Below are 8,256 nucleotides of genomic sequence, written 5' to 3' on the forward strand. Positions count from 1 at the left end.
TGTGCACCCTGGGGACTCGGGTTACAAAGCGGCGGCCGCTGCCCCGCTGTAACAGACATCGCCCCGCTGAAGCCAAGGCCGTCCCGTGGTAGAGAGGCCAGAAATAACACAAGTGCTGAGGCCAGAGCTAGGGTGCCCACAGCTGCCCTGGCACAGAAAAGACGTGTGCACACACATCACCGATCCAAGTAGGCACCAGGCAGGATTAGAAACTGCGCTGAATCCCAAGCCAGTGGGACCCGCACCCCCGCCAGGGCTGTTTCAGTTGGGATTTTCCAGGCATATAAAAGGCAACTGAAAATGCAAAGGCTTCTTTTGGTTTTGCAACCAGGAGCTTTGAAAACCTCCCAGGACTGGGTCCCGGCTCCCGCCGTGAGTCTGGAGCTCAGGACTCTTTAAAAACATCCAGGGATCATGGGTTGGACGGTGTCCACTCCTGCCCCCGCCCCCCACCAGAAGGAATAAAGGTCTTTGCAGATGTAATTAAAGGAAGGCTCTCCAGATGAGATTATCCCAGTTAAGGGTGGCCTTAAATCCAGTGACTAGGGGCGCCTGGGTGGCTCGGTTGGTTAAGCCTCCGACTTCTGCTCAGGTCATGATCTAATGATCTGTGGGTTGGGGCCCCGCATCGGGCTCTGTGCTGACATCCAGGCATCCAGCTCAGAGCCTGGAGCCTGCTTCGGATCCTGTGTCTCCCTCTCTCTCTCTGCCCCTCCCCCACTTATGTTCTCTCTCAAAATAAATAAACATTTAAAACAAAAAAAAGTCCAAGGACGCATGTCCTTATGAGAGACAGACAAGGAGACACTCAGAGATGACAGACAAAGAGAAGGGTGTGTGAGGGAGGAGGCGGGGACAGACTGATGCATCTCCAAGCCGAGGAAAGCCAAGCACTGTGGAAACCGTCAGAAGCTGGGAGCCAGGCTCTCCCTCAGAGCCCCCGACAAGGAACCAGCCCTGCTGACCCCACGGTGTCGGCCCCCAAACTGTGAGAGAATCAGAATCACTTTCAGCGCTCAGTTTGTGCTATTCGGTACAGCACCGCCAGGGAACGAACCCACCAGGTGACGATCAGGTGCAGCAAGTACAGGCTGGGACCTCCCAGGTGCATGCGGGCTCCTGGGTGATGATGTGATGATGATAAGAAGCTGCGCAGGGGTGGGGGATGGGGGCCCTACTGGGTCACCGGCAGGATCTAGAACACTAACCACACTCCCTGAACCCCTGGCTCTCGAGCCTGCTATGTGCTTGAATCCACTTTGTGAAACACTAACATCTGCTCCACCCCCGCCCTGGAGATCCTGATTCATTGGTCTGTGCAGGGCTCTGTCGTGGGCACTTTTTAAAATGCTCCCAAGGTGATCCTAACGTGCGACCACGACTGGCAAAATCTCAAGGCCTTTTGAAAGCAAAGCTTGGCTGCGTCCATATGGCGGATGCCAGTGACCTGGCCCTCAGTCAGCCCAACAAACACAGATCGCTGGTTCAGGGCCTTTCTTTGCGGAACTTCCTGCAGCTTTTGCTGAGCTGAGCAGCCGGAACAACTGCAGAGAGAGCCCCACCACCAGCAGCTTCCCCTGCGGGAATCCGGTTGCAGAAGTCGAGCTGTTATTTCTCTGTTTTGTTGCTGCTGGTGTGCAGTTGGTTGGCTTCTGTGGGCTTTTCTCTCTGGTTTCTGAGATGTCCCCAGACCAGTGATGCCCAAAAGCAAACAGACGTGCCGAGGAAGCAGCTCCCATCGGGTTTCCCGGGAGGCCAACCCAGGCAGGTGCCCACAGACTGAGAAGCATACAGAGAAATTGACAGACTTGGGCTCCAGAGGCCAGAAGTCTGAGATCAAGATGTGGGCAGGGCAGGGGTTGCTGGCCATCTTTGGGGTTCTGTAGCATGTAGAAACCTCGCCCCATCTCTGCCTGCATCTCCCCCATGTGTCTGTGTCCACATGCCTCCTATTTATAAGGACACAGTCCTACTGGACAAGGGCCTCCCTAATCAGTGCATTTGAACTTGATCAGCTCTGTAAAGACTCTATTCCAAGTCAAGTCCCCTTCAAGGTCCTGGGATTAAGATTCCAACAATGCCCTCTGACAGCCCCGAGTTCATACTCCCGTGCAGACCCCGGAGACTGGCACCGGTCCTTTCAAGGTGGAGGGGACCGGGCACCCCAGAGGGCTTCCCAAGATCAACGACAACCTCCAGGCTGCAGCCTCTTCCTGAGATCAAGGTCAGCAACATCACTCACCATGGCAGGTCCCACAGCCTGAGACCCTGGCCCCTGGCTTTGTCTTGGGATCCTTGGCCCAATGTTGAAGGTGGGTGAAAGAGGGAGGTCCCTGGAGGTCAAAGTGGGGGTGTCACATGTCCTCAGCAGGCATCCAGGGGCAAGGAAACTTCTAGAAGGGGCCTCTTCCAGTGACAACCCAGGAAGGCAATGCTGTGTTTGTATCAAGCAAGGATGGCATCACTTACAACAAGGGCTAGATTTTAGCTCCCATTAATAACAGCACTGCCCACACTTTATCCTGAAACAAGCTGTTCTTAGCCTTTTTACCAAAAGTAGCTATTTTGACCCATAAAACAGACCAGACTCAGAGAAAGTAGGTGCTCAGTTAGAGGCCATGAGTGGTCATGTTAGACCTGAGGTCTTGGCTCTAATTAGAGACAAAGCCTTGAGTTCTAGAAGTTTTTGCACTCAGCACAACACTCACGGCATCCCACCTTTTCAGGAAGTTGACTCAGGGGTCCATACAGAGCCTGGCTCACACAGATGAGCTCTCCCTTCCTCTCCTCTCTTGAGACGCAGCCCATGGACGCTGACCTCCTCTCACTGTGCTCACCTCCTCTCTACCACTCAGTCCGGGGAGAGACCCAGGGAAGGCAGCTTCCCTGGCATCCAGCTGCTCCCTGGGCCATGGAGGGAGATGTCAATGGTGACCGAATTCCTTCATGAGTTGGCAACCACCTCAGCTGGTTACTTGGAAGCATCCATTTTTATTTTAATTTCTATGTCTCATAATTAGTATTGCCAATAAGAAACAAAAGCCTCCTGGCAACTATACTTCAGTAAAATAAAAAAAGAGGGGGGGGGGCAGGAGACTCCTTTATAGATGAAGTGGCAAATCTTCTGAGCTAAATAAAACTTGATTCATGAACACAAGATAGGCATCATTTATAACAGCAAAAGAACACCAGCAGGTTGAAGAACTACATTAGGGATACAAATTAATTCCACGCACAAGAAAGTAGGTCGTATTGAAGAAATAGTAGAGCAACACACGTTCTCGTGGGAGGATGCTCATGATAAACTGCTAACCAAGAGAAACTGTGTAACCAAGTTACACACGGTCTGTAGACTGAGGTCCTTTCGAGTATCAAGAGATCGACCGTTGGGGTGCCTGGGTGGCTTAGTTGGTTAAGCGTCCGACTTTCACTTAGGTCATGATCTCGCGGTTCGTGGGTTCGAGCCCCGCGTCAGGCTCTGTGCTGACTGCCAGCTCAGAGCCTGGAGCCTGTTTCAGTCTGTGACTCCCTCTCTCTCTGACCCTCCCCTGCTCACGCTGTCTCTCTCTCTCTCTCTCTCCTAGAAATAAATAAAACATTTAAAAAAAAAAAAGAGAGATCGACCGCAAATCTTTAGCAGCATATTTGAGCGGCAGAAAGTTGTGTTGAAGTTTTTCCTTGTAATTGATCAATTTTCTACAATCGACAGCATTAATGCTTTCATAACAAGATAGCTTTCTTCAAATAAAGTTAAAGGGAAAGAAAATTCCCTGTATTTCATGGACCCCCAGGTCTCCAGGAACTTCCCCTTGGAGGAGACTTAGGAACCCAATAATCATCAAAAAATCAACCCTGTTGGAGGGATCTGAGATCGAAGTATGGCGCTTGAGAGGAAACCGAGACAAACCCATATCCGAAGCTAGACTTTCACCCAGGCCCAGGGCGCTTGGTCCCCACAAGGATGGAGCCTCAGACCCTCTGGGCCACAGGGGTGTTGCCAGCCTGGCCTGGGGGGGGTGGGGGCGATGCCCCTACTTGGTGCTGATTCCCCTGCACCCCCAGAGTTTCTGTGAGAAGAGTGACATGGGGTGTTGAGGCCAAAGGAAAGGGGAAAACCGTCTGTGTCCCAGCTCCAACCTTGTGCGACCATGTGGGGAAGCCTACGGCTCCTTTCCCAGAAGAGTGCTTTCAAATACATGACATAAAACACATAGGGTTGCGGGGCGCCTGGGTGGCTCAGTTGGTTAAGTGTCCGACTTCAACTCAGGAGATGATCTCGTGGTTTGTGAGTTCAAGCCCCGAATCAGGTTCTCTGCTGACAGCTCAGAGCCTGGAACCTGCTTCAGATTCTGTGTCTCCCTCTCTCTCTCTCCCCCTCCTCCCCCACTTGCGCTCTGTCTCTCTCTCCCAAAAATAAACATTAAAACAATTTTTTTAATTAAAAAAAACCACATAAGGTTGCAAAGAAAGCCAATGATGGTGGAACATTCTGGGCCATCAAAACAGTTCTTATAGTTTCTGGTATCAAAGCGGATGTACTCCTTTAACACACTGGATAACCAAGAAAGCCAACATTCTGAGGGAGGGATGACCTCAGCCCCATCTTCTGGAAGTCTCTGGAACAATGGTAACACAATTCGCAGTTACCTGGGGTCTCTGTGAAGACAATGTGACAAGAAGGACGCACAGCTAAGTGCCACTTGCCCCACCCCGAAAAGGGACACCCAGTTTGTCTAGAGGTAGAGATTAGTGCAAATGAAGATGCCATTTGTTCCTAAGTCCAAAGACGCCTCAGCCCCAGCTGTGGTCAAGAACAGCTCACCCCCCAGGCAGAGCGGAAGACCCGTGTGTGCTTCCTCATGGCCCCTTCCTGCCTTGTGGGCTCACAGTTCCCCTCGGCCTGGCGGGACGCACAGACACCCACCCACACAGGTGGCTGTGGCCGTGACACCGTGGTGACCAGCAGTAGCCCCGGGTGAGCAGTGTCTTTTGCAAAGACTCCCACTGTCCGTGTCTCCCACAGTCACCACCAAATGAGGCAGGGCAAGGAGACGAGCCGCCAGACAGGGGCACCCCACCGGCCGCTCCAGCAGCAAATGAATTCACCCACCTTCCTGGTCGCCCTGAAAAAAACCCCAGTAGGGGCGCCTGGGGGACTCAGTCAGTTAAGCCACCGACTTCGGCTCAGGTCATGATCTCAAAGTCTGTGAGTTCAAGCCCCGCATCGGGCTGTGTGCTGGCAGCTCAGAGCCTGGAGCCTGCTTCCGATTCTGTGTCTCCATCCCTCTCTGCCCCTCCTCTGTTTGCTCGCTCTCTCTCTCTCTCTCTCTCTCGCACGCAAATGATAAAAAAACATTAAAAAAATTTAAATCCCTCGGGAGCTATCAAGGGAGGAAGAAAGTGCCAAGAAATCCCTGTCTTCATCTCCCTTTCTCTTCCCTGGTGGGTGTGGGAATTGGCCAACATGCACTTAGGAACCGCTGCTTCCCCAGGTGAGCAGGGGGCCTGTCCAGGTGACGACGGCAGAGGGAAGGGTGGGCCCATTTTGGAAGGAGCATAGAGCGATGGAAACTGCAAGCTACCTGTCTTGAACCAAACCAAATAAGCGAAGCCACTAACTCATTTGAAAGCATGTACAAGGCAGACAGGGAAAAACAGAGAGACACAAACCCAGAACAGACTCTTAACACTAGGGACACACTGCTGGTCACCAGACGGAAGGGGGTGGTGGTGAGGGAAGAGAGGCTGGGGATTCAGGGGCGCACCTGCTGCGATGGGCACCCGGGGGGGTGTGGATGTGTTGAATCCCTACATTGTACACTGGACACTCATATTACACCGTGCATTCACTAACTGGAATTTTGGTACAAAATTAAAAATAGAACAAAATAAAATAAAGTCAGTGGGCAGCTTTCCAATCATGAGCCACAGGCCTTGTGTGGAGAATCCGTTCAGCAGGAGCTCATCGTCAACACAAAGGGCCAGGCAAACCCTCCACCCAAGGAACCCAGATGACTCCTCATTTCCTCATTTCATTCTTAAAAAGCCTTCCCAGAGCCCGCCGCTGAGCACTGTCCTTAACGCAGGAGCCTGTTCACTGGAGGTGCAAGTCATACTTCTATAAGTATCTCTGGGGTTTTTTCTTGAATGGAATTGTTTTGCTCGTTTGTTTCACTTCCTCTTTGGGGTTACCAAGGAACATGAGTCCCCCTTTTCCTGGTATTAGAAGTACGTCAGTTCAAGCATGAGTAAATGAATGGGAGGCGGGCTCTATTGTCTGACAAACAGTATTCATGGTACTGAGATTCGGAAAGCTTTGGCTTGTTCCTGCTTTCTCTTCCGAAGTGCTCACAGCATGCACATGTGTCTCTAAAAGAATGTCCGCACCAGGTGATGCACCGCATCCACAGCAGGATGGGGGTCCCAGGGCGTGTCTGCCCACGAAGCCCCAGGGTCTCCCTCCAAGTTCTACTGAGCAGCAGAGAGCGCAAGGGAGTCAAGCTCACCGGTTACAGCCCTGTGCTCTCTCTGCCCCAGAGGGGTTTTGAACTTCTGAAAGGCTTGGACATGAACAGTGAATCACACCTGTGAAGATGACCACTTCTGGCCTGTTTGATGATAACAGCTCAACATGATTCAACACTAGAGGAGCAAAATCATATTTATCCAAAAAATGCAATGTCATCCGATGCGAACGGCAGCACGGACATCTTCCCTTGCCTGAGAGAGGTGGACAGAGGCACTGAGAGGGTGGTACGCGCAGCCCCAGTGTGACCAGGTAAGAACATAACGCCACAGGTGGCCCCAACCAATGAGAGCCATAAACGCCATCAGCACAGGGCCCACGAGGGAGTGGACGATGCCACACAGAACCACAAAATGGCCCCCAGGTGTCAGCTCCCTCTTTCATCAAGTCCTCATGAGCCTAAAGTAATTACATTCTTTAAATCTATCCCCTTTTGAAGTTGTCCTGAGCCCCGCCCTCTCTGCTGGGAGAGGCTGGTATACTATTCCCATGTCCTGACTAACCTTTTCAATCTGAATTGTTTTTATGTTTATTTTTGAGAGAGAGAGACAGACAGAGAGAGCACGAGCAGGGGAGGAGCAGAGAGAGAGAAAGGGAGATGCAGAATCCGAAGTAGGCTCCAGGCTCTGAGCTGTCAGCACAGAGCCCGACGCGGGGCTTGAACTCGAGAAGCGCAAGATCATGACCTAAGCCGAAGTAGGACGCTCAACCGACTGAGCCCCTCAGGCGCCCCATGTCCTCTTCAATCTAAAAGCTGGGCTCCCTTTCCATCAACCAGCAGAGCCTCTCTCTGACAGGTGATTTTCCACTCCGTATTTTCGTCCTTGGCATTTATCTCTAAATAAAGCCAACGGTATATGAACTGAAGGTGTGGGAGTCCCTTGCACCTTGTAGCAGAGTGAGGTTCAGGAATTGACGTGCACGGACCCAGCCCGCCCCGCTCCACGCCTTCCTGTGTGACCCCAGGTAGTTACTCTGTTTTCTCAGATTAAAGGAGGTCATTGGTATAAAGCCCTGACGGCTCTTTGCAGCCTGAGTTTGGACTCTAAGTGAGTTCTGCCCCGTGCTGAGTATTAACACCAGACCAGGGAAAGGCTGAAGGTGAGATGCCACCCCAGGCCGGCGCCCCCCATGAGAGTGGAGATCACTCCCCCCTCGGGTGGGTCTGCCGTCGGAGGGGTCCCAGAACAGCGCCTTCAGAGCTCTTCTGGGCCAGGTCGGCCGGTACTGCGGTTTGAGCCAGCTGCAAAACAGTAACCTCAGACCTCAATTTCCAGAGAAGTCACCGTCCTTTCCAAGCAGTGGAACCACTTACAAATGCCCTTGGAGCCTGGCAAGATCCTTCAAAACCTCACTCTGTGCAAGGCTGCCAACAAAAACGCGGCACGTCCATTGCCGTATAAACTCCAGGAGTGGAAGGGGAGAGGTAATTGCAAGCTCAGGACCACCAGTCGGGGAACGATGGCGGATTAAATGAGAACTCAAGAGACGCACGTGAGAAATGCCCACGGGGAGGCTGTCACACACAATATTAAACTGCAAAGGACTCGAAGCCCAGATAAACACAGGATGCTAGTATCAGCTGAGGAGAGCTCGATTCGCCCGGTGGAAATAGGCACGCTCACATTAATGCTTATAAACAGCGCTTTTAATAACCTCTCCCAAAGGAAGAAACCGGAGGGCTGATTCTTCAGTGCGGCCACCGAGCAAGGAGACACGCTTTCCAGTGA

Source organism: Hyaena hyaena, unplaced genomic scaffold, assembly GCF_003009895.1.
Source record: "Hyaena hyaena isolate Hyena2069 unplaced genomic scaffold, ASM300989v1 scaffold_2, whole genome shotgun sequence".
Classification (NCBI taxonomy): domain Eukaryota; kingdom Metazoa; phylum Chordata; class Mammalia; order Carnivora; family Hyaenidae; genus Hyaena; species Hyaena hyaena.